At 45.7% G+C, this 16,686-nt stretch overlaps 76 non-coding genes across 76 annotated transcripts; all 76 read left to right on the forward strand.

The window, feature by feature from the left end:
- The first annotated feature begins 7 nt into the window (after positions 1-7).
- On the forward strand, positions 8-79 carry TRNAP-AGG (transfer RNA proline (anticodon AGG)). Its single transcript has one exon. It is a non-coding gene; the product is annotated as a tRNA-Pro (tRNA).
- Positions 80-168: 89 nt separating this feature from the next.
- Positions 169-240, forward strand: TRNAP-AGG (transfer RNA proline (anticodon AGG)). The gene has a single exon. It is a non-coding gene; the product is annotated as a tRNA-Pro (tRNA).
- Positions 241-328: 88 nt separating this feature from the next.
- On the forward strand, positions 329-400 carry TRNAP-AGG (transfer RNA proline (anticodon AGG)). The gene has a single exon. It is a non-coding gene; the product is annotated as a tRNA-Pro (tRNA).
- An 88-nt stretch (positions 401-488) lies between these two features.
- On the forward strand, positions 489-560 carry TRNAP-AGG (transfer RNA proline (anticodon AGG)). Its single transcript has one exon. It is a non-coding gene; the product is annotated as a tRNA-Pro (tRNA).
- Positions 561-648: 88 nt separating this feature from the next.
- Positions 649-720, forward strand: TRNAP-AGG (transfer RNA proline (anticodon AGG)). Its single transcript has one exon. It is a non-coding gene; the product is annotated as a tRNA-Pro (tRNA).
- An 87-nt stretch (positions 721-807) lies between these two features.
- TRNAP-AGG (transfer RNA proline (anticodon AGG)) lies at positions 808-879 on the forward strand. Its single transcript has one exon. It is a non-coding gene; the product is annotated as a tRNA-Pro (tRNA).
- An 88-nt stretch (positions 880-967) lies between these two features.
- Positions 968-1,039, forward strand: TRNAP-AGG (transfer RNA proline (anticodon AGG)). The gene has a single exon. It is a non-coding gene; the product is annotated as a tRNA-Pro (tRNA).
- Positions 1,040-1,287: 248 nt separating this feature from the next.
- Positions 1,288-1,359, forward strand: TRNAP-AGG (transfer RNA proline (anticodon AGG)). Its single transcript has one exon. It is a non-coding gene; the product is annotated as a tRNA-Pro (tRNA).
- Positions 1,360-1,447: 88 nt separating this feature from the next.
- Positions 1,448-1,519, forward strand: TRNAP-AGG (transfer RNA proline (anticodon AGG)). Its single transcript has one exon. It is a non-coding gene; the product is annotated as a tRNA-Pro (tRNA).
- Positions 1,520-1,607: 88 nt separating this feature from the next.
- Positions 1,608-1,679, forward strand: TRNAP-AGG (transfer RNA proline (anticodon AGG)). Its single transcript has one exon. It is a non-coding gene; the product is annotated as a tRNA-Pro (tRNA).
- Positions 1,680-1,767: 88 nt separating this feature from the next.
- TRNAP-AGG (transfer RNA proline (anticodon AGG)) lies at positions 1,768-1,839 on the forward strand. The gene has a single exon. It is a non-coding gene; the product is annotated as a tRNA-Pro (tRNA).
- Positions 1,840-1,927: 88 nt separating this feature from the next.
- TRNAP-AGG (transfer RNA proline (anticodon AGG)) lies at positions 1,928-1,999 on the forward strand. Its single transcript has one exon. It is a non-coding gene; the product is annotated as a tRNA-Pro (tRNA).
- Positions 2,000-2,087: 88 nt separating this feature from the next.
- TRNAP-AGG (transfer RNA proline (anticodon AGG)) lies at positions 2,088-2,159 on the forward strand. The gene has a single exon. It is a non-coding gene; the product is annotated as a tRNA-Pro (tRNA).
- Positions 2,160-2,247: 88 nt separating this feature from the next.
- TRNAP-AGG (transfer RNA proline (anticodon AGG)) lies at positions 2,248-2,319 on the forward strand. Its single transcript has one exon. It is a non-coding gene; the product is annotated as a tRNA-Pro (tRNA).
- Positions 2,320-2,408: 89 nt separating this feature from the next.
- Positions 2,409-2,480, forward strand: TRNAP-AGG (transfer RNA proline (anticodon AGG)). Its single transcript has one exon. It is a non-coding gene; the product is annotated as a tRNA-Pro (tRNA).
- Positions 2,481-2,888: 408 nt separating this feature from the next.
- Positions 2,889-2,960, forward strand: TRNAP-AGG (transfer RNA proline (anticodon AGG)). Its single transcript has one exon. It is a non-coding gene; the product is annotated as a tRNA-Pro (tRNA).
- Positions 2,961-3,048: 88 nt separating this feature from the next.
- Positions 3,049-3,120, forward strand: TRNAP-AGG (transfer RNA proline (anticodon AGG)). The gene has a single exon. It is a non-coding gene; the product is annotated as a tRNA-Pro (tRNA).
- Positions 3,121-3,369: 249 nt separating this feature from the next.
- On the forward strand, positions 3,370-3,441 carry TRNAP-AGG (transfer RNA proline (anticodon AGG)). The gene has a single exon. It is a non-coding gene; the product is annotated as a tRNA-Pro (tRNA).
- Positions 3,442-3,529: 88 nt separating this feature from the next.
- On the forward strand, positions 3,530-3,601 carry TRNAP-AGG (transfer RNA proline (anticodon AGG)). The gene has a single exon. It is a non-coding gene; the product is annotated as a tRNA-Pro (tRNA).
- An 89-nt stretch (positions 3,602-3,690) lies between these two features.
- TRNAP-AGG (transfer RNA proline (anticodon AGG)) lies at positions 3,691-3,762 on the forward strand. The gene has a single exon. It is a non-coding gene; the product is annotated as a tRNA-Pro (tRNA).
- Positions 3,763-4,010: 248 nt separating this feature from the next.
- Positions 4,011-4,082, forward strand: TRNAP-AGG (transfer RNA proline (anticodon AGG)). The gene has a single exon. It is a non-coding gene; the product is annotated as a tRNA-Pro (tRNA).
- An 88-nt stretch (positions 4,083-4,170) lies between these two features.
- Positions 4,171-4,242, forward strand: TRNAP-AGG (transfer RNA proline (anticodon AGG)). The gene has a single exon. It is a non-coding gene; the product is annotated as a tRNA-Pro (tRNA).
- Positions 4,243-4,330: 88 nt separating this feature from the next.
- TRNAP-AGG (transfer RNA proline (anticodon AGG)) lies at positions 4,331-4,402 on the forward strand. The gene has a single exon. It is a non-coding gene; the product is annotated as a tRNA-Pro (tRNA).
- An 88-nt stretch (positions 4,403-4,490) lies between these two features.
- TRNAP-AGG (transfer RNA proline (anticodon AGG)) lies at positions 4,491-4,562 on the forward strand. Its single transcript has one exon. It is a non-coding gene; the product is annotated as a tRNA-Pro (tRNA).
- An 88-nt stretch (positions 4,563-4,650) lies between these two features.
- Positions 4,651-4,722, forward strand: TRNAP-AGG (transfer RNA proline (anticodon AGG)). Its single transcript has one exon. It is a non-coding gene; the product is annotated as a tRNA-Pro (tRNA).
- An 89-nt stretch (positions 4,723-4,811) lies between these two features.
- Positions 4,812-4,883, forward strand: TRNAP-AGG (transfer RNA proline (anticodon AGG)). The gene has a single exon. It is a non-coding gene; the product is annotated as a tRNA-Pro (tRNA).
- Positions 4,884-5,291: 408 nt separating this feature from the next.
- TRNAP-AGG (transfer RNA proline (anticodon AGG)) lies at positions 5,292-5,363 on the forward strand. The gene has a single exon. It is a non-coding gene; the product is annotated as a tRNA-Pro (tRNA).
- An 88-nt stretch (positions 5,364-5,451) lies between these two features.
- TRNAP-AGG (transfer RNA proline (anticodon AGG)) lies at positions 5,452-5,523 on the forward strand. Its single transcript has one exon. It is a non-coding gene; the product is annotated as a tRNA-Pro (tRNA).
- A 249-nt stretch (positions 5,524-5,772) lies between these two features.
- TRNAP-AGG (transfer RNA proline (anticodon AGG)) lies at positions 5,773-5,844 on the forward strand. The gene has a single exon. It is a non-coding gene; the product is annotated as a tRNA-Pro (tRNA).
- An 88-nt stretch (positions 5,845-5,932) lies between these two features.
- TRNAP-AGG (transfer RNA proline (anticodon AGG)) lies at positions 5,933-6,004 on the forward strand. The gene has a single exon. It is a non-coding gene; the product is annotated as a tRNA-Pro (tRNA).
- An 89-nt stretch (positions 6,005-6,093) lies between these two features.
- On the forward strand, positions 6,094-6,165 carry TRNAP-AGG (transfer RNA proline (anticodon AGG)). Its single transcript has one exon. It is a non-coding gene; the product is annotated as a tRNA-Pro (tRNA).
- A 248-nt stretch (positions 6,166-6,413) lies between these two features.
- TRNAP-AGG (transfer RNA proline (anticodon AGG)) lies at positions 6,414-6,485 on the forward strand. The gene has a single exon. It is a non-coding gene; the product is annotated as a tRNA-Pro (tRNA).
- Positions 6,486-6,573: 88 nt separating this feature from the next.
- On the forward strand, positions 6,574-6,645 carry TRNAP-AGG (transfer RNA proline (anticodon AGG)). The gene has a single exon. It is a non-coding gene; the product is annotated as a tRNA-Pro (tRNA).
- Positions 6,646-6,734: 89 nt separating this feature from the next.
- On the forward strand, positions 6,735-6,806 carry TRNAP-AGG (transfer RNA proline (anticodon AGG)). The gene has a single exon. It is a non-coding gene; the product is annotated as a tRNA-Pro (tRNA).
- Positions 6,807-7,214: 408 nt separating this feature from the next.
- TRNAP-AGG (transfer RNA proline (anticodon AGG)) lies at positions 7,215-7,286 on the forward strand. The gene has a single exon. It is a non-coding gene; the product is annotated as a tRNA-Pro (tRNA).
- An 88-nt stretch (positions 7,287-7,374) lies between these two features.
- On the forward strand, positions 7,375-7,446 carry TRNAP-AGG (transfer RNA proline (anticodon AGG)). Its single transcript has one exon. It is a non-coding gene; the product is annotated as a tRNA-Pro (tRNA).
- Positions 7,447-7,695: 249 nt separating this feature from the next.
- TRNAP-AGG (transfer RNA proline (anticodon AGG)) lies at positions 7,696-7,767 on the forward strand. The gene has a single exon. It is a non-coding gene; the product is annotated as a tRNA-Pro (tRNA).
- An 88-nt stretch (positions 7,768-7,855) lies between these two features.
- On the forward strand, positions 7,856-7,927 carry TRNAP-AGG (transfer RNA proline (anticodon AGG)). The gene has a single exon. It is a non-coding gene; the product is annotated as a tRNA-Pro (tRNA).
- An 89-nt stretch (positions 7,928-8,016) lies between these two features.
- On the forward strand, positions 8,017-8,088 carry TRNAP-AGG (transfer RNA proline (anticodon AGG)). Its single transcript has one exon. It is a non-coding gene; the product is annotated as a tRNA-Pro (tRNA).
- Positions 8,089-8,336: 248 nt separating this feature from the next.
- TRNAP-AGG (transfer RNA proline (anticodon AGG)) lies at positions 8,337-8,408 on the forward strand. The gene has a single exon. It is a non-coding gene; the product is annotated as a tRNA-Pro (tRNA).
- Positions 8,409-8,496: 88 nt separating this feature from the next.
- TRNAP-AGG (transfer RNA proline (anticodon AGG)) lies at positions 8,497-8,568 on the forward strand. The gene has a single exon. It is a non-coding gene; the product is annotated as a tRNA-Pro (tRNA).
- An 88-nt stretch (positions 8,569-8,656) lies between these two features.
- TRNAP-AGG (transfer RNA proline (anticodon AGG)) lies at positions 8,657-8,728 on the forward strand. The gene has a single exon. It is a non-coding gene; the product is annotated as a tRNA-Pro (tRNA).
- Positions 8,729-8,816: 88 nt separating this feature from the next.
- TRNAP-AGG (transfer RNA proline (anticodon AGG)) lies at positions 8,817-8,888 on the forward strand. The gene has a single exon. It is a non-coding gene; the product is annotated as a tRNA-Pro (tRNA).
- Positions 8,889-8,976: 88 nt separating this feature from the next.
- On the forward strand, positions 8,977-9,048 carry TRNAP-AGG (transfer RNA proline (anticodon AGG)). Its single transcript has one exon. It is a non-coding gene; the product is annotated as a tRNA-Pro (tRNA).
- Positions 9,049-9,137: 89 nt separating this feature from the next.
- On the forward strand, positions 9,138-9,209 carry TRNAP-AGG (transfer RNA proline (anticodon AGG)). The gene has a single exon. It is a non-coding gene; the product is annotated as a tRNA-Pro (tRNA).
- Positions 9,210-9,617: 408 nt separating this feature from the next.
- On the forward strand, positions 9,618-9,689 carry TRNAP-AGG (transfer RNA proline (anticodon AGG)). Its single transcript has one exon. It is a non-coding gene; the product is annotated as a tRNA-Pro (tRNA).
- An 88-nt stretch (positions 9,690-9,777) lies between these two features.
- Positions 9,778-9,849, forward strand: TRNAP-AGG (transfer RNA proline (anticodon AGG)). The gene has a single exon. It is a non-coding gene; the product is annotated as a tRNA-Pro (tRNA).
- Positions 9,850-10,098: 249 nt separating this feature from the next.
- Positions 10,099-10,170, forward strand: TRNAP-AGG (transfer RNA proline (anticodon AGG)). The gene has a single exon. It is a non-coding gene; the product is annotated as a tRNA-Pro (tRNA).
- Positions 10,171-10,258: 88 nt separating this feature from the next.
- On the forward strand, positions 10,259-10,330 carry TRNAP-AGG (transfer RNA proline (anticodon AGG)). The gene has a single exon. It is a non-coding gene; the product is annotated as a tRNA-Pro (tRNA).
- Positions 10,331-10,419: 89 nt separating this feature from the next.
- Positions 10,420-10,491, forward strand: TRNAP-AGG (transfer RNA proline (anticodon AGG)). The gene has a single exon. It is a non-coding gene; the product is annotated as a tRNA-Pro (tRNA).
- A 408-nt stretch (positions 10,492-10,899) lies between these two features.
- Positions 10,900-10,971, forward strand: TRNAP-AGG (transfer RNA proline (anticodon AGG)). Its single transcript has one exon. It is a non-coding gene; the product is annotated as a tRNA-Pro (tRNA).
- A 249-nt stretch (positions 10,972-11,220) lies between these two features.
- Positions 11,221-11,292, forward strand: TRNAP-AGG (transfer RNA proline (anticodon AGG)). Its single transcript has one exon. It is a non-coding gene; the product is annotated as a tRNA-Pro (tRNA).
- Positions 11,293-11,380: 88 nt separating this feature from the next.
- On the forward strand, positions 11,381-11,452 carry TRNAP-AGG (transfer RNA proline (anticodon AGG)). Its single transcript has one exon. It is a non-coding gene; the product is annotated as a tRNA-Pro (tRNA).
- Positions 11,453-11,701: 249 nt separating this feature from the next.
- On the forward strand, positions 11,702-11,773 carry TRNAP-AGG (transfer RNA proline (anticodon AGG)). Its single transcript has one exon. It is a non-coding gene; the product is annotated as a tRNA-Pro (tRNA).
- An 88-nt stretch (positions 11,774-11,861) lies between these two features.
- Positions 11,862-11,933, forward strand: TRNAP-AGG (transfer RNA proline (anticodon AGG)). Its single transcript has one exon. It is a non-coding gene; the product is annotated as a tRNA-Pro (tRNA).
- Positions 11,934-12,021: 88 nt separating this feature from the next.
- On the forward strand, positions 12,022-12,093 carry TRNAP-UGG (transfer RNA proline (anticodon UGG)). Its single transcript has one exon. It is a non-coding gene; the product is annotated as a tRNA-Pro (tRNA).
- Positions 12,094-12,341: 248 nt separating this feature from the next.
- Positions 12,342-12,413, forward strand: TRNAP-UGG (transfer RNA proline (anticodon UGG)). The gene has a single exon. It is a non-coding gene; the product is annotated as a tRNA-Pro (tRNA).
- Positions 12,414-12,661: 248 nt separating this feature from the next.
- Positions 12,662-12,733, forward strand: TRNAP-AGG (transfer RNA proline (anticodon AGG)). Its single transcript has one exon. It is a non-coding gene; the product is annotated as a tRNA-Pro (tRNA).
- A 249-nt stretch (positions 12,734-12,982) lies between these two features.
- TRNAP-UGG (transfer RNA proline (anticodon UGG)) lies at positions 12,983-13,054 on the forward strand. The gene has a single exon. It is a non-coding gene; the product is annotated as a tRNA-Pro (tRNA).
- A 248-nt stretch (positions 13,055-13,302) lies between these two features.
- On the forward strand, positions 13,303-13,374 carry TRNAP-AGG (transfer RNA proline (anticodon AGG)). Its single transcript has one exon. It is a non-coding gene; the product is annotated as a tRNA-Pro (tRNA).
- Positions 13,375-13,462: 88 nt separating this feature from the next.
- Positions 13,463-13,534, forward strand: TRNAP-AGG (transfer RNA proline (anticodon AGG)). Its single transcript has one exon. It is a non-coding gene; the product is annotated as a tRNA-Pro (tRNA).
- An 88-nt stretch (positions 13,535-13,622) lies between these two features.
- TRNAP-AGG (transfer RNA proline (anticodon AGG)) lies at positions 13,623-13,694 on the forward strand. The gene has a single exon. It is a non-coding gene; the product is annotated as a tRNA-Pro (tRNA).
- An 88-nt stretch (positions 13,695-13,782) lies between these two features.
- On the forward strand, positions 13,783-13,854 carry TRNAP-AGG (transfer RNA proline (anticodon AGG)). Its single transcript has one exon. It is a non-coding gene; the product is annotated as a tRNA-Pro (tRNA).
- An 89-nt stretch (positions 13,855-13,943) lies between these two features.
- TRNAP-AGG (transfer RNA proline (anticodon AGG)) lies at positions 13,944-14,015 on the forward strand. The gene has a single exon. It is a non-coding gene; the product is annotated as a tRNA-Pro (tRNA).
- A 249-nt stretch (positions 14,016-14,264) lies between these two features.
- Positions 14,265-14,336, forward strand: TRNAP-UGG (transfer RNA proline (anticodon UGG)). The gene has a single exon. It is a non-coding gene; the product is annotated as a tRNA-Pro (tRNA).
- Positions 14,337-14,584: 248 nt separating this feature from the next.
- TRNAP-AGG (transfer RNA proline (anticodon AGG)) lies at positions 14,585-14,656 on the forward strand. Its single transcript has one exon. It is a non-coding gene; the product is annotated as a tRNA-Pro (tRNA).
- An 88-nt stretch (positions 14,657-14,744) lies between these two features.
- TRNAP-AGG (transfer RNA proline (anticodon AGG)) lies at positions 14,745-14,816 on the forward strand. Its single transcript has one exon. It is a non-coding gene; the product is annotated as a tRNA-Pro (tRNA).
- An 88-nt stretch (positions 14,817-14,904) lies between these two features.
- Positions 14,905-14,976, forward strand: TRNAP-AGG (transfer RNA proline (anticodon AGG)). Its single transcript has one exon. It is a non-coding gene; the product is annotated as a tRNA-Pro (tRNA).
- An 88-nt stretch (positions 14,977-15,064) lies between these two features.
- On the forward strand, positions 15,065-15,136 carry TRNAP-AGG (transfer RNA proline (anticodon AGG)). The gene has a single exon. It is a non-coding gene; the product is annotated as a tRNA-Pro (tRNA).
- Positions 15,137-15,225: 89 nt separating this feature from the next.
- On the forward strand, positions 15,226-15,297 carry TRNAP-AGG (transfer RNA proline (anticodon AGG)). The gene has a single exon. It is a non-coding gene; the product is annotated as a tRNA-Pro (tRNA).
- Positions 15,298-15,386: 89 nt separating this feature from the next.
- Positions 15,387-15,458, forward strand: TRNAP-AGG (transfer RNA proline (anticodon AGG)). Its single transcript has one exon. It is a non-coding gene; the product is annotated as a tRNA-Pro (tRNA).
- An 88-nt stretch (positions 15,459-15,546) lies between these two features.
- On the forward strand, positions 15,547-15,618 carry TRNAP-AGG (transfer RNA proline (anticodon AGG)). The gene has a single exon. It is a non-coding gene; the product is annotated as a tRNA-Pro (tRNA).
- A 249-nt stretch (positions 15,619-15,867) lies between these two features.
- Positions 15,868-15,939, forward strand: TRNAP-AGG (transfer RNA proline (anticodon AGG)). Its single transcript has one exon. It is a non-coding gene; the product is annotated as a tRNA-Pro (tRNA).
- An 88-nt stretch (positions 15,940-16,027) lies between these two features.
- TRNAP-AGG (transfer RNA proline (anticodon AGG)) lies at positions 16,028-16,099 on the forward strand. Its single transcript has one exon. It is a non-coding gene; the product is annotated as a tRNA-Pro (tRNA).
- An 88-nt stretch (positions 16,100-16,187) lies between these two features.
- TRNAP-UGG (transfer RNA proline (anticodon UGG)) lies at positions 16,188-16,259 on the forward strand. Its single transcript has one exon. It is a non-coding gene; the product is annotated as a tRNA-Pro (tRNA).
- Positions 16,260-16,507: 248 nt separating this feature from the next.
- On the forward strand, positions 16,508-16,579 carry TRNAP-UGG (transfer RNA proline (anticodon UGG)). The gene has a single exon. It is a non-coding gene; the product is annotated as a tRNA-Pro (tRNA).
- The last annotated feature ends 107 nt before the right edge of the window (positions 16,580-16,686 follow it).

The following is a 16,686-nucleotide window of genomic DNA, read 5'->3' on the forward strand; positions in this document are numbered from 1 at the left end:
CATAAGTGGTCCGTTGGTCTAGGGGTATGATACTCGCTTAGGGTGCGAGTGGTCTCGGGTTCAAATCCCGGACGGACCCGAGTTTTTGCAGAGGTAATTTAGGGACTATTTAAATGCAACTAACTACAGGGTAGGCCTATGATTAGAGCATGTTTTAGTTTCATACATGGTCCGTTGGTCTAGGGGTATGATACTCGCTTAGGGTGCGAGTGGTCCTGGGTTCAAATCCCGGACGGACCCAAGTTTTTGCAGAGGTAATTTAGTGACTACATAAATGCAACTAACTACAGGGTAGGCCTATGAGTTGAGCATGTTTTATTTCATAAGTGGTCCGTTGGTCTAGGGGTATGATACTCGCTTAGGGTGCGAGTGGTCCCGCGTTCAAATCCCGGACGGACCCGAGTTTTGCAGAAGTAATTTGGTGACTATTTAAATGCAACAAGTTAAATTGTAGGACTACGAGTTGAGCATGTTTCAGTGTCGTACATGGTCCGTTGGTCTAGGGGTATGATACTCGCTTAGGGTGCGAGTGGTCCCGCGTTCAAATCCCGGACGGACCCGAGATTTGCAGAAGTAATATGGTGACTATTTAAATGCAACTAGTTAAATTGTAGGACTACGATCTGAGCATGTTTCAGGGTCATACATGGTCCGTTGGTCTAGGGGTATGATACTCGCTTAGGGTGCGAGTGGTCCCGGGTTCAAATCCCGGACGGACCCGAGTTTTGCAGAAGTAATTTAGTGACTACATAAATGCAACTAACTACAGGGTAGGCCTATGAGTTGAGCATGTTTTATTTCATAAGTGGTCCGTTGGTCTAGGGGTATGATACTCGCTTAGGGTGCGAGTGGTCCCGGGTTCAAATCCCGGACGGACCCGAGTTTTGCAGAAGTAATTTGGTGACTATTTAAATGCAACAAGTTAAATTGTAGGACTACGAGTTGAGCATGTTTCAGTGTCGTACATGGTCCGTTGGTCTAGGGGTATGATACTCGCTTAGGGTGCGAGTGGTCCCGGGTTCAAATCCCGGACGGACCCGAGTTTTGCAGAAGTAAATTGGTGACTATTTAAATGCAACTAGTTAAATTGTAGGACTACGAATTGAGCATGTCTCGCAGTCATTCATGATCTGTTGGTTTAGGGGTATGATACTCGCTTAGGGTGCGAGTGGTCCCGGGTTCAAATCTCGGACGGGCGCGAGTTTTTGCAGAGGTAATTTAGTGACTATTTAAATGCAACTAACTACAGGGTAGGCCTATGAGTTGAGCATGTTTTATTTCATAAGTGGTCCGTTGGTCTAGGGGTATGATACTCGCTTAGGGTGCGAGTGGTCCCGGGTTCAAATCCCGGACGGACCCGAGTTTTGCAGAAGTAATTTGGTGACTATTTAAATGCAACTAGTTAAATTGTAGGACTACGAGTTGAGCATGTTTCAGTGTCATACATGGTCCGTTGGTCTAGGGGTATGATACTCGCTTAGGGTGCGAGTGGTCCCGGGTTAAAATCCCGGACGGACCCGAGTTTTTGCAGAGGTAATTTAGTAAATATATAAATGCAACTAACTACAGGGTAGGCCTATGAGTTGAGCATGTTTTATTTCATAAGTGGTCCGTTGGTCTAGGGGTATGATACTCGCTTAGGGTGCGAGTGGTCTCGGGTTCAAATCCCGGACGGACCCGAGTTTTTGCAGAGGTAATTTAGTGACTACATAAATGCAACTAACTACAGGGTAGGCCTATGAGTTGAGCATGTTTTATTTCATAAGTGGTCCGTTGGTCTAGGGGTATGATACTCGCTTAGGGTGCAAGTGGTCCCGGGTTCAAATCCCGGACGGACCCGAGTTTTGCAGAAGTAATTTGGTGACTATTTAAATGCAACAAGTTAAATTGTAGGACTACGAGTTGAGCATGTTTCAGTGTCGTACATGGTCCGTTGGTCTAGGGGTATGATACTCGCTTAGGGTGCGAGTGGTCCCGCGTTCAAATCCCGGACGGACCCGAGATTTGCAGAAGTAATATGGTGACTATTTAAATGCAACTAGTTAAATTGTAGGACTACGAGTTGAGCATGTTTCAGTGTCGTACATGGTCCGTTGGTCTAGGGGTATGATACTCGCTTAGGGTGCGAGTGGTCCCGCGTTCAAATCCCGGACGGACCCGAGTTTTGCAGAAGTAATTTGGTGACTATTTAAATGCAACTAGTTAAATTGTAGGACTACGAGTTGAGCATGTTTCAGTGTCATACATGGTCCGTTGGTTTAGGGGTATGATACTCGCTTAGGGTGCGAGTGGTCCCGGGTTCAAATCCCGGACGGACCCGAGTTTTTGCAGAGGTAATTTAGTGACAATTTAATTGCAACTAACTACAGGGTAGGCCTATGATTAGAGCATGTTTTAGTTTCATACATGGTCCGTTGGTCTAGGGGTATGATACTAGCTTAGGGTGCGAGTGGTCCCGGGTTCAAATCCCGGACGGACCCGAGTTTTGCAGAAGTAATTTGGTGACTATTTAAATGCAACTAGTTAAATTGTAGGACTACGAGTTTAGCATTTTTCAGTGTCATACATGGTCCGTTGGTCTAGGGGTATTGTACTCGCTTAGGGTGCGAGTGGTTCTGGGTTCAGATCCCGGACGGACCCGAGTTTTTGCAGAGGTAATTTAGTGACTATATAAATGCAACTAACTACAGGGTAGGCCTATGAGTTGAGCATGTTTTATTTCATAAGTGGTCCGTTGGTCTAGGGGTATGATACTAGCTTAGGGTGCGAGTGGTCCCGGGTTCAAATCCCGGACAGACCCGAGTTTTGCAGAAGTAATTTGGTGACTATTTAAATGCAACTAGTTAAATTGTAGGACTACGAGTTGAGCATGTTTCAGTGTCATACATGGTCCGTTGGTCTAGGGGTATGATACTCGCTTAGGGTGCGAGTGGTCCCGGGTTCAAATCCCGGACGGACCCGAGTTTTGCAGAAGTAATATGGTGACTATTTAAATGCAACTAGTTAAATTGTAGGACTACGAGTTGAGCATGTTTCAGTGTCATACATGGTCCGTTGGTTTAGGGGTATGATACTCGCTTAGGGTGCGAGTGGTCCCGGGTTCAAATCCCGGACGGACCCGAGTTTTTGCAGAGGTAATTTAGTGACAATTTAATTGCAACTAACTACAGGGTAGGCCTATGATTAGAGCATGTTTTAGTTTCATACATGGTCCGTTGGTCTAGGGGTATGATACTAGCTTAGGGTGCGAGTGGTCCCGGGTTCAAATCCCGGACAGACCCGAGTTTTGCAGAAGTAATTTGGTGACTATTTAAATGCAACTAGTTAAATTGTAGGACTACGAGTTGAGCATGTTTCAGTGTCATACATGGTCCGTTGGTCTAGGGGTATGATACTCGCTTAGGGTGCGAGTGGTCCCGCGTTCAAATCCCGGACGGACCCGAGTTTTGCAGAAGTAATTTGGTGACTATTTAAATGCAACTAGTTAAATTGTAGGACTACGAGTTGAGCATGTTTCAGTGTCATACATGGTCCGTTGGTTTAGGGGTATGATACTCGCTTAGGGTGCGAATGGTCCCGGGTTCAAATCCCGGACGGACCCGAGTTTTTGCAGAGGTAATTTAGTGACAATTTAATTGCAACTAACTACAGGGTAGGCCTATGATTAGAGCATGTTTTAGTTTCATACATGGTCCGTTGGTCTAGGGGTATGATACTAGCTTAGGGTGCGAGTGGTCCCGGGTTCAAATCCCGGACGGACCCGAGTTTTGCAGAAGTAATTTGGTGACTATTTAAATGCAACTAGTTAAATTGTAGGACTACGAGTTTAGCATTTTTCAGTGTCATACATGGTCCGTTGGTCTAGGGGTATTGTACTCGCTTAGGGTGCGAGTGGTTCTGGGTTCAGATCCCGGACGGACCCGAGTTTTTGCAGAGGTAATTTAGTAAATATATAAATGCAACTAACTACAGGGTAGGCCTATGAGTTGAGCATGTTTTATTTCATAAGTGGTCCGTTGGTCTAGGGGTATGATACTCGCTTAGGGTGCGAGTGGTCTCGGGTTCAAATCCCGGACGGACCCGAGTTTTTGCAGAGGTAATTTAGTGACTACATAAATGCAACTAACTACAGGGTAGGCCTATGAGTTGAGCATGTTTTATTTCATAAGTGGTCCGTTGGTCTAGGGGTATGATACTCGCTTAGGGTGCAAGTGGTCCCGGGTTCAAATCCCGGACGGACCCGAGTTTTGCAGAAGTAATTTGGTGACTATTTAAATGCAACAAGTTAAATTGTAGGACTACGAGTTGAGCATGTTTCAGTGTCGTACATGGTCCGTTGGTCTAGGGGTATGATACTCGCTTAGGGTGCGAGTGGTCCCGCGTTCAAATCCCGGACGGACCCGAGATTTGCAGAAGTAATATGGTGACTATTTAAATGCAACTAGTTAAATTGTAGGACTACGAGTTGAGCATGTTTCAGTGTCGTACATGGTCCGTTGGTCTAGGGGTATGATACTCGCTTAGGGTGCGAGTGGTCCCGCGTTCAAATCCCGGACGGACCCGAGTTTTGCAGAAGTAATTTGGTGACTATTTAAATGCAACTAGTTAAATTGTAGGACTACGAGTTGAGCATGTTTCAGTGTCATACATGGTCCGTTGGTTTAGGGGTATGATACTCGCTTAGGGTGCGAGTGGTCCCGGGTTCAAATCCCGGACGGACCCGAGTTTTTGCAGAGGTAATTTAGTGACAATTTAATTGCAACTAACTACAGGGTAGGCCTATGATTAGAGCATGTTTTAGTTTCATACATGGTCCGTTGGTCTAGGGGTATGATACTAGCTTAGGGTGCGAGTGGTCCCGGGTTCAAATCCCGGACGGACCCGAGTTTTGCAGAAGTAATTTGGTGACTATTTAAATGCAACTAGTTAAATTGTAGGACTACGAGTTTAGCATTTTTCAGTGTCATACATGGTCCGTTGGTCTAGGGGTATTGTACTCGCTTAGGGTGCGAGTGGTTCTGGGTTCAGATCCCGGACGGACCCGAGTTTTTGCAGAGGTAATTTAGTGACTATATAAATGCAACTAACTACAGGGTAGGCCTATGAGTTGAGCATGTTTTATTTCATAAGTGGTCCGTTGGTCTAGGGGTATGATACTAGCTTAGGGTGCGAGTGGTCCCGGGTTCAAATCCCGGACAGACCCGAGTTTTGCAGAAGTAATTTGGTGACTATTTAAATGCAACTAGTTAAATTGTAGGACTACGAGTTGAGCATGTTTCAGTGTCATACATGGTCCGTTGGTCTAGGGGTATGATACTCGCTTAGGGTGCGAGTGGTCCCGGGTTCAAATCCCGGACGGACCCGAGTTTTGCAGAAGTAATATGGTGACTATTTAAATGCAACTAGTTAAATTGTAGGACTACGAGTTGAGCATGTTTCAGTGTCATACATGGTCCGTTGGTTTAGGGGTATGATACTCGCTTAGGGTGCGAGTGGTCCCGGGTTCAAATCCCGGACGGACCCGAGTTTTTGCAGAGGTAATTTAGTGACAATTTAATTGCAACTAACTACAGGGTAGGCCTATGATTAGAGCATGTTTTAGTTTCATACATGGTCCGTTGGTCTAGGGGTATGATACTAGCTTAGGGTGCGAGTGGTCCCGGGTTCAAATCCCGGACAGACCCGAGTTTTGCAGAAGTAATTTGGTGACTATTTAAATGCAACTAGTTAAATTGTAGGACTACGAGTTGAGCATGTTTCAGTGTCATACATGGTCCGTTGGTCTAGGGGTATGATACTCGCTTAGGGTGCGAGTGGTCCCGCGTTCAAATCCCGGACGGACCCGAGTTTTGCAGAAGTAATTTGGTGACTATTTAAATGCAACTAGTTAAATTGTAGGACTACGAGTTGAGCATGTTTCAGTGTCATACATGGTCCGTTGGTTTAGGGGTATGATACTCGCTTAGGGTGCGAGTGGTCCCGGGTTCAAATCCCGGACGGACCCGAGTTTTTGCAGAGGTAATTTAGTGACAATTTAATTGCAACTAACTACAGGGTAGGCCTATGATTAGAGCATGTTTTAGTTTCATACATGGTCCGTTGGTCTAGGGGTATGATACTAGCTTAGGGTGCGAGTGGTCCCGGGTTCAAATCCCGGACGGACCCGAGTTTTGCAGAAGTAATTTGGTGACTATTTAAATGCAACTAGTTAAATTGTAGGACTACGAGTTTAGCATTTTTCAGTGTCATACATGGTCCGTTGGTCTAGGGGTATTGTACTCGCTTAGGGTGCGAGTGGTTCTGGGTTCAGATCCCGGACGGACCCGAGATTTGCAGAAGTAATATGGTGACTATTTAAATGCAACTAGTTAAATTGTAGGACTACGAGTTGAGCATGTTTCAGTGTCGTACATGGTCCGTTGGTCTAGGGGTATGATACTCGCTTAGGGTGCGAGTGGTCCCGCGTTCAAATCCCGGACGGACCCGAGTTTTGCAGAAGTAATTTGGTGACTATTTAAATGCAACTAGTTAAATTGTAGGACTACGAGTTGAGCATGTTTCAGTGTCATACATGGTCCGTTGGTTTAGGGGTATGATACTCGCTTAGGGTGCGAGTGGTCCCGGGTTCAAATCCCGGACGGACCCGAGTTTTTGCAGAGGTAATTTAGTGACAATTTAATTGCAACTAACTACAGGGTAGGCCTATGATTAGAGCATGTTTTAGTTTCATACATGGTCCGTTGGTCTAGGGGTATGATACTAGCTTAGGGTGCGAGTGGTCCCGGGTTCAAATCCCGGACGGACCCGAGTTTTGCAGAAGTAATTTGGTGACTATTTAAATGCAACTAGTTAAATTGTAGGACTACGAGTTTAGCATTTTTCAGTGTCATACATGGTCCGTTGGTCTAGGGGTATTGTACTCGCTTAGGGTGCGAGTGGTTCTGGGTTCAGATCCCGGACGGACCCGAGTTTTTGCAGAGGTAATTTAGTGACTATATAAATGCAACTAACTACAGGGTAGGCCTATGAGTTGAGCATGTTTTATTTCATAAGTGGTCCGTTGGTCTAGGGGTATGATACTAGCTTAGGGTGCGAGTGGTCCCGGGTTCAAATCCCGGACAGACCCGAGTTTTGCAGAAGTAATTTGGTGACTATTTAAATGCAACTAGTTAAATTGTAGGACTACGAGTTGAGCATGTTTCAGTGTCATACATGGTCCGTTGGTCTAGGGGTATGATACTCGCTTAGGGTGCGAGTGGTCCCGGGTTCAAATCCCGGACGGACCCGAGTTTTGCAGAAGTAATATGGTGACTATTTAAATGCAACTAGTTAAATTGTAGGACTACGAGTTGAGCATGTTTCAGTGTCATACATGGTCCGTTGGTTTAGGGGTATGATACTCGCTTAGGGTGCGAGTGGTCCCGGGTTCAAATCCCGGACGGACCCGAGTTTTTGCAGAGGTAATTTAGTGACAATTTAATTGCAACTAACTACAGGGTAGGCCTATGATTAGAGCATGTTTTAGTTTCATACATGGTCCGTTGGTCTAGGGGTATGATACTAGCTTAGGGTGCGAGTGGTCCCGGGTTCAAATCCCGGACAGACCCGAGTTTTGCAGAAGTAATTTGGTGACTATTTAAATGCAACTAGTTAAATTGTAGGACTACGAGTTGAGCATGTTTCAGTGTCATACATGGTCCGTTGGTCTAGGGGTATGATACTCGCTTAGGGTGCGAGTGGTCCCGCGTTCAAATCCCGGACGGACCCGAGTTTTGCAGAAGTAATTTGGTGACTATTTAAATGCAACTAGTTAAATTGTAGGACTACGAGTTGAGCATGTTTCAGTGTCATACATGGTCCGTTGGTTTAGGGGTATGATACTCGCTTAGGGTGCGAGTGGTCCCGGGTTCAAATCCCGGACGGACCCGAGTTTTTGCAGAGGTAATTTAGTGACAATTTAATTGCAACTAACTACAGGGTAGGCCTATGATTAGAGCATGTTTTAGTTTCATACATGGTCCGTTGGTCTAGGGGTATGATACTAGCTTAGGGTGCGAGTGGTCCCGGGTTCAAATCCCGGACGGACCCGAGTTTTGCAGAAGTAATTTGGTGACTATTTAAATGCAACTAGTTAAATTGTAGGACTACGAGTTTAGCATTTTTCAGTGTCATACATGGTCCGTTGGTCTAGGGGTATTGTACTCGCTTAGGGTGCGAGTGGTTCTGGGTTCAGATCCCGGACGGACCCGAGTTTTTGCAGAGATAATTTAGTAAATATATAAATGCAACTAACTACAGGGTAGGCCTATGAGTTGAGCATGTTTTATTTCATAAGTGGTCCGTTGGTCTAGGGGTATGATACTCGCTTAGGGTGCGAGTGGTCTCGGGTTCAAATCCCGGACGGACCCGAGTTTTTGCAGAGGTAATTTAGTGACTACATAAATGCAACTAACTACAGGGTAGGCCTATGAGTTGAGCATGTTTTATTTCATAAGTGGTCCGTTGGTCTAGGGGTATGATACTCGCTTAGGGTGCAAGTGGTCCCGGGTTCAAATCCCGGACGGACCCGAGTTTTGCAGAAGTAATTTGGTGACTATTTAAATGCAACAAGTTAAATTGTAGGACTACGAGTTGAGCATGTTTCAGTGTCGTACATGGTCCGTTGGTCTAGGGGTATGATACTCGCTTAGGGTGCGAGTGGTCCCGCGTTCAAATCCCGGACGGACCCGAGATTTGCAGAAGTAATATGGTGACTATTTAAATGCAACTAGTTAAATTGTAGGACTACGAGTTGAGCATGTTTCAGTGTCGTACATGGTCCGTTGGTCTAGGGGTATGATACTCGCTTAGGGTGCGAGTGGTCCCGCGTTCAAATCCCGGACGGACCCGAGTTTTGCAGAAGTAATTTGGTGACTATTTAAATGCAACTAGTTAAATTGTAGGACTACGAGTTGAGCATGTTTCAGTGTCATACATGGTCCGTTGGTTTAGGGGTATGATACTCGCTTAGGGTGCGAGTGGTCCCGGGTTCAAATCCCGGACGGACCCGAGTTTTTGCAGAGGTAATTTAGTGACAATTTAATTGCAACTAACTACAGGGTAGGCCTATGATTAGAGCATGTTTTAGTTTCATACATGGTCCGTTGGTCTAGGGGTATGATACTAGCTTAGGGTGCGAGTGGTCCCGGGTTCAAATCCCGGACGGACCCGAGTTTTGCAGAAGTAATTTGGTGACTATTTAAATGCAACTAGTTAAATTGTAGGACTACGAGTTTAGCATTTTTCAGTGTCATACATGGTCCTTTGGTCTAGGGGTATTGTACTCGCTTAGGGTGCGAGTGGTTCTGGGTTCAGATCCCGGACGGACCCGAGTTTTTGCAGAGGTAATTTAGTGACTATATAAATGCAACTAACTACAGGGTAGGCCTATGAGTTGAGCATGTTTTATTTCATAAGTGGTCCGTTGGTCTAGGGGTATGATACTAGCTTAGGGTGCGAGTGGTCCCGGGTTCAAATCCCGGACAGACCCGAGTTTTGCAGAAGTAATTTGGTGACTATTTAAATGCAACTAGTTAAATTGTAGGACTACGAGTTGAGCATGTTTCAGTGTCATACATGGTCCGTTGGTCTAGGGGTATGATACTCGCTTAGGGTGCGAGTGGTCCCGGGTTCAAATCCCGGACGGACCCGAGTTTTGCAGAAGTAATATGGTGACTATTTAAATGCAACTAGTTAAATTGTAGGACTACGAGTTGAGCATGTTTCAGTGTCATACATGGTCCGTTGGTTTAGGGGTATGATACTCGCTTAGGGTGCGAGTGGTCCCGGGTTCAAATCCCGGACGGACCCGAGTTTTTGCAGAGGTAATTTAGTGACAATTTAATTGCAACTAACTACAGGGTAGGCCTATGATTAGAGCATGTTTTAGTTTCATACATGGTCCGTTGGTCTAGGGGTATGATACTAGCTTAGGGTGCGAGTGGTCCCGGGTTCAAATCCCGGACAGACCCGAGTTTTGCAGAAGTAATTTGGTGACTATTTAAATGCAACTAGTTAAATTGTAGGACTACGAGTTGAGCATGTTTCAGTGTCATACATGGTCCGTTGGTCTAGGGGTATGATACTCGCTTAGGGTGCGAGTGGTCCCGCGTTCAAATCCCGGACGGACCCGAGTTTTGCAGAAGTAATTTGGTGACTATTTAAATGCAACTAGTTAAATTGTAGGACTACGAGTTGAGCATGTTTCAGTGTCATACATGGTCCGTTGGTTTAGGGGTATGATACTCGCTTAGGGTGCGAGTGGTCCCGGGTTCAAATCCCGGACGGACCCGAGTTTTTGCAGAGGTAATTTAGTGACAATTTAATTGCAACTAACTACAGGGTAGGCCTATGATTAGAGCATGTTTTAGTTTCATACATGGTCCGTTGGTCTAGGGGTATGATACTAGCTTAGGGTGCGAGTGGTCCCGGGTTCAAATCCCGGACGGACCCGAGTTTTGCAGAAGTAATTTGGTGACTATTTAAATGCAACTAGTTAAATTGTAGGACTACGAGTTTAGCATTTTTCAGTGTCATACATGGTCCGTTGGTCTAGGGGTATTGTACTCGCTTAGGGTGCGAGTGGTTCTGGGTTCAGATCCCGGACGGACCCGAGTTTTTGCAGAGGTAATTTAGTGACTATATAAATGCAACTAACTACAGGGTAGGCCTATGAGTTGAGCATGTTTTATTTCATAAGTGGTCCGTTGGTCTAGGGGTATGATACTAGCTTAGGGTGCGAGTGGTCCCGGGTTCAAATCCCGGACAGACCCGAGTTTTGCAGAAGTAATTTGGTGACTATTTAAATGCAACTAGTTAAATTGTAGGACTACGAGTTGAGCATGTTTCAGTGTCATACATGGTCCGTTGGTCTAGGGGTATGATACTCGCTTAGGGTGCGAGTGGTCCCGGGTTCAAATCCCGGACGGACCCGAGTTTTGCAGAAGTAATTTGGTGACTATTTAAATGCAACTAGTTAAATTGTAGGACTACGAGTTGAGCATGTTTCAGTGTCATACATCGTCCGTTGGTCTAGGGGTATGATTCTCGCTTAGGGTGCGAGTGGTCACGGGTTAAAATCCCGGACGGACCCGAGTTTTTGCAGAGGTAATTTAGTGACTATTTAAATGCAACTAACTACAGGGTAGGCCTAAGAGTTGAGCATGTTTTAGTTTCATACATGGTCCGTTGGTCTAGGGGTATGATACTCGCTTAGGGTGCGAGTGGTCCCGGGTTCAGATCCCGGACGGACCCGAGTTTTGCAGAAGTAATTTGGTGACTATTTAAATGCAACTAGTTAAATTGTAGGACTACGAGTTGAGCATGTTTCAGTGTCATACATGGTCCGTTGGTCTAGGGGTATGATACTCGCTTAGGGTGCGAGTGGTCCCGGGTTCAAATCCCGGACGGACCCGAGTTTTGCAGAAGTAAATTGGTGACTATTTAAATGCAACTAGTTAAATTGTAGGACTACGACTTGAGCATGTCTCGCTGTCATTCATGATCTGTTGGTTTAGGGGTATGACACACGATTAGGGTGCGAGTGGTCCCGGGTTCAAATCCCGGACGGACCCGAGTTTTTGCAGAGGTAATTTAGTGACTATTTAAATGCAACTAACTACAGGGTAGGCCTATGAGTAGAGCATGTTTTAGTTTCATACATGGTCCGTTGGTCTAGGGGTATGATACTCGCTTAGGGTGCGAGTGGTCCCGGGTTCAGATCCCGGACGGACCCGAGTTTTGCAGAAGTAATTTGGTGACTATTTAAATGCAACTAGTTAAATTGTAGGACTACGAGTTCAGCATGTTTCAGTGTCATACATGGTCCGTTGGTCTAGGGGTATGATACTCGCTTAGGGTGCGAGTGGTCCCGGGTTAAAATCCCGGACGGACCCGAGTTTTTGCAGAGGTAATTTAGTGACTATTTAAATGCAACTAACTACAGGGTAGGCCTAAGAGTTGAGCATGTTTTATTTCACACATGGTCTGTTGGTCTAGGGGTATGATACTCGCTTTGGGTGCGAGTGGTCCCGGGTTCAAATCCCGGACGGACCCGAGTTTTGCAGAAGTAATTTGGTGACTATTTAAATGCAACTAGTTAAATTGTAGGACTACGAGTTGAGCATGTTTCAGTGTCATACATGGTCCGTTGGTCTAGGGGTATGTTACTCGCTTAGGGTGCGAGTGGTCCCGGGATAAAATCCCGGACGGACCCGAGTTTTTGCAGAGGTAATTTAGTGACTATTTAAATGCAACTAACTACAGGGTAGGCCTATGAGTTGAGCATGTTTTATTTCATAAGTGGTCCGTTGGTCTAGGGGTATGATACTCGCTTTGGGTGCGAGTGGTTCCGGGTTCAAATCCCGGACGGACCCGAGTTTTGCAGAAGTAATTTGGTGACTATTTAAATGCAACTAGTTAAATTGTAGGACTACGAGTTGAGCATGTTTCAGTGTCATACATGGTCCGTTGGTCTAGGGGTATGATACTCGCTTAGGGTGCGAGTGGTCGCGGGTTAAAATCCCGGACGGACCCGAGTTTTGCAGAAGTAATATGGTGACTATTTAAATGCAACTAGTTAAATTGTAGGACTACGAGTTGAGCATGTTTCAGTGTCGTACATGGTCCGTTGGTCTAGGGATATGATACTCGCTTAGGGTGCGAGTGGTCCCGGGTTCAAATCCCGGACGGACCCGAGATTTGCAGAAGTAATATGGTGACTATTTAAATGCAACTAGTTAAATTGTAGGACTACGAGTTGAGCATGTTTCAGGGTCATACATGGTTCGTTGGTCTAGGGGTATGATACTCGCTAAGGGTGCGAGTGGTTCCGGGGTTAAAATCCCGGACGGACCCGAGTTTTTGCAGAGGTAATTTAGTGACTATTTAAATGCAACTAACTACAGGGTAGGCCTATGAGTTGAGTATGTTTTGTTTCACACATGGTCCGTTGGTCTAGGGGTATGATACTCGCTTTGGGTGCGAGTGGTCCCGGGTTCAAATCCCGGACGGACCCGAGTTTTGCAGAAGTAAATTGGTGACTATTTAAATGCAACTAGTTAAATTGTAGGACTACGACTTGAGCATGTCTCGCAGTCATTCATGATCTGTTGGTTTAGGGGTATGATACTCGCTTAGGGTGCGAGTGGTCCCGGGTTCAAATCTCGGACGGGCCCGAGTTTTTGCAGAGGTAATTTAGTGACTATTTAAATGCAACTAATTACAGGGTAGGCCTATGAGTTGAGCATGTTTTATTTCATAAGTGGTCCGTTGGTCTAGGGGTATGATACTCGCTTAGGGTGCGAGTGGTCCCGGGTTCAAATCCCGGACGGACCCGAGTTTTGCAGAAGTAATTTGGTGACTATTTAAATGCAACTAGTTAAATTGTAGGACTACGAGTTGAGCATGTTTCAGTGTCGTACATGGTCCGTTGGTCTAGGGGTATGATACTCGCTTAGGGTGCGAGTGGTCCCGCGTTCAAATCCCGGACGGACCCGAGATTTGCAGAAGTAATATGGTGACTATTTAAATGCAACTAGTTAAATTGTAGTACTACGATCTGAGCATGTTTCAGGGTCATACATGGTCCGTTGGTCTAGGGGTATGATACTCGCTTAGGGTGCGAGTGGTCCCGGGTTAAAATCCCGGACGGACCCGAGTTTTTGCAGAGGTAATTTAGTGACTATATAAATGCAACTAACTACAGGGTAGGCCTATGAGTTGAGCATGTTTTATTTCATAAGTGGTCCGTTGGTCTAGGGGTATGATACTCGTTTAGGGTGCGAGTGGTCTCGGGTTCAAATCCCGGACGGACCCGAGTTTTTGCAGAGGTAATTTAGGGACTATTTAAATGCAACTAACTACAGGGTAGGCCTATGATTAGAGCATGTTTTAGTTTTATACATGGTCCGTTGGTCTAGGGGTATGATACTCGCTTAGGGTGCGAGTGGTCCCGGGTTCAAATCCCGGACGGACCCGAGATTTGCAGAAGTAATATGGTGACTATTTAAATGCAACTAGTTAAATTGTAGGACTACGAGTTGAGCATGTTTCAGGGTCATACATGGTTCGTTGGTCTAGGGGTATGATACTCGCTAAGGGTGCGAGTGGTTCCGGGGTTAAAATCCCGGACGGACCCGAGTTTTTGCAGAGGTAATTTAGTGACTATTTAAATGCAACTAACTACAGGGTAGGCCTATGAGTTGAGTATGTTTTGTTTCACACATGGTCCGTTGGTCTAGGGGTATGATACTCGCTTTGGGTGCGAGTGGTCCCGGGTTCAAATCCCGGACGGACCCGAGTTTTGCAGAAGTAAATTGGTGACTATTTAAATGCAACTAGTTAAATTGTAGGACTACGACTTGAGCATGTCTCGCAGTCATTCATGATCTGTTGGTTTAGGGGTATGATACTCGCTTAGGGTGCGAGTGGTCCCGGGTTCAAATCTCGGACGGGTCCGAGTTTTTGCAGAGGTAATTTAGTGACTATTTAAATGCAACTAATTACAGGGTAGGCCTATGAGTTGAGCATGTTTTATGTCATAAGTGGTCCGTTGGTCTAGGGGTATGATACTCGCTTAGGGTGCGAGTGGTCCCGGGTTCAAATCCCGGACGGACCCGAGTTTTGCAGAAGTAATTTGGTGACTATTTAAATGCAACTAGTTAAATTGTAGGACTACGAGTTGAGCATGTTTCAGTGTCGTACATGGTCCGTTGGTCTAGGGGTATGATACTCGCTTAGGGTGCGAGTGGTCCCGCGTTCAAATCCCGGACGGACCCGAGATTTGCAGAAGTAATATGGTGACTATTTAAATGCAACTAGTTAAATTGTAGGACTACGATCTGAGCATGTTTCAGGGTCATACATGGTCCGTTGGTCTAGGGGTATGATACTCGCTTAGGGTGCGAGTGGTCCCGGGTTAAAATCCCGGACGGACCCGAGTTTTTGCAGAGGTAATTTAGTGACTATATAAATGCAACTAACTACAGGGTAGGCCTATGAGTTGAGCATGTTTTATTTCATAAGTGGTCCGTTGGTCTAGGGGTATGATACTCGCTTAGGGTGCGAGTGGTCTCGGGTTCAAATCCCGGACGGACCCGAGTTTTTGCAGAGGTAATTTAGGGACTATTTAAATGCAACTAACTACAGGGTAGGCCTATGATTAGAGCATGTTTTAGTTTTATACATGGTCCGTTGGTCTAGGGGTATGATACTCGCTTAGGGTGCGAGTGGTTCCAGGTTCAAATCCCGGACGGACCCGAGTTTTTGCAGAGGTAATTTAGTGACTATTTAAATGCAACTAACTACAGGGTAGGCCTAAGAGTTGAGCATGTTTTAGTTTCATACATGGTCCGTTGGTCTAGGGGTATGATACTCGCTTAGGGTGCGAGTGGTCCCGGGTTCAGGTCCCGGACGGACCCGAGTTTTGCAGAAGTAATTTGGTGACTATTTAAATGCAACTAGTTAAATTGTAGGACTACGAGTTGAGCATGTTTCAGTGTCATACATGGTCCGTTGGTCTAGGGGTATGATACTCGCTTAGGGTGCGAGTGGTCCCGGGTTCAAATCCCGGACGGACCCGAGTTTTGCAGAAGTAAATTGGTGACTATTTAAATGCAACTAGTTAAATTGTAGGACTACGACTTGAGCATGTCTCGCTGTCATTCATGATCTGTTGGTTTAGGGGTATGACACACGATTAGGGTGCGAGTGGTCCCGGGTTCAAATCCCGGACGGACCCGAGTTTTTGCAGAGGTAATTTAGTGACTATTTAAATGCAACTAACTACAGGGTAGGCCTATGAGTAGAGCATGTTTTAGTTTCATACATGGTCCGTTGGTCTAGGGGTATGATACTCGCTTAGGGTGCGAGTGGTCCCGGGTTCAGATCCCGGACGGACCCGAGTTTTGCAGAAGTAATTTGGTGACTATTTAAATGCAACTAGTTAAATTGTAGGACTACGAGTTCAGCATGTTTCAGTGTCATACATGGTCCGTTGGTCTAGGGGTATGATACTCGCTTAGGGTGCGAGTGGTCCCGGGTTAAAATCCCGGACGGACCCGAGTTTTTGCAGAGGTAATTTAGTGACTATTTAAATGCAACTAACTACAGGGTAGGCCTAAGAGTTGAGCATGTTTTATTTCACACATGGTCTGTTGGTCTAGGGGTATGATACTCGCTTTGGGTGCGAGTGGTCCCGGGTTCAAATCCCGGACGGACCCGAGTTTTGCAGAAGTAATTTGGTGACTATTTAAATGCAACTAGTTAAATTGTAGGACTACGAGTTGAGCATGCTTCAGTGTCATACATGGTCCGTTGGTCTAGGGGTATGTTACTCGCTTAGGGTGCGAGTGGTCCCGGGTTAAAATCCCGGACGGACCCGAGTTTTTGCAGAGGTAATTTAGTGACTATTTAAATGCAACTAACTACAGGGTAGGCCTATGAGTTGAGCATGTTTTATTTCATAAGTGGTCCGTTGGTCTAGGGGTATGATACTCGCTTTGGGTGCGAGTGGTTCCGGGTTCAAATCCCGGACGGACCCGAGTTTTGCAGAAGTAATTTGGTGACTATTTAAATGCAACTAGTTAAATTGTAGGACTACGAGTTGAGCATGTTTCAGTGTCATACATGGTCCGTTGGTCTAGGGGT

This window comes from Phalangium opilio, unplaced genomic scaffold, assembly GCF_054372755.1.
Source record: "Phalangium opilio isolate 3A_F unplaced genomic scaffold, DU_Popi_V2 ptg000061l_1, whole genome shotgun sequence".
Taxonomy (NCBI): domain Eukaryota; kingdom Metazoa; phylum Arthropoda; class Arachnida; order Opiliones; family Phalangiidae; genus Phalangium; species Phalangium opilio.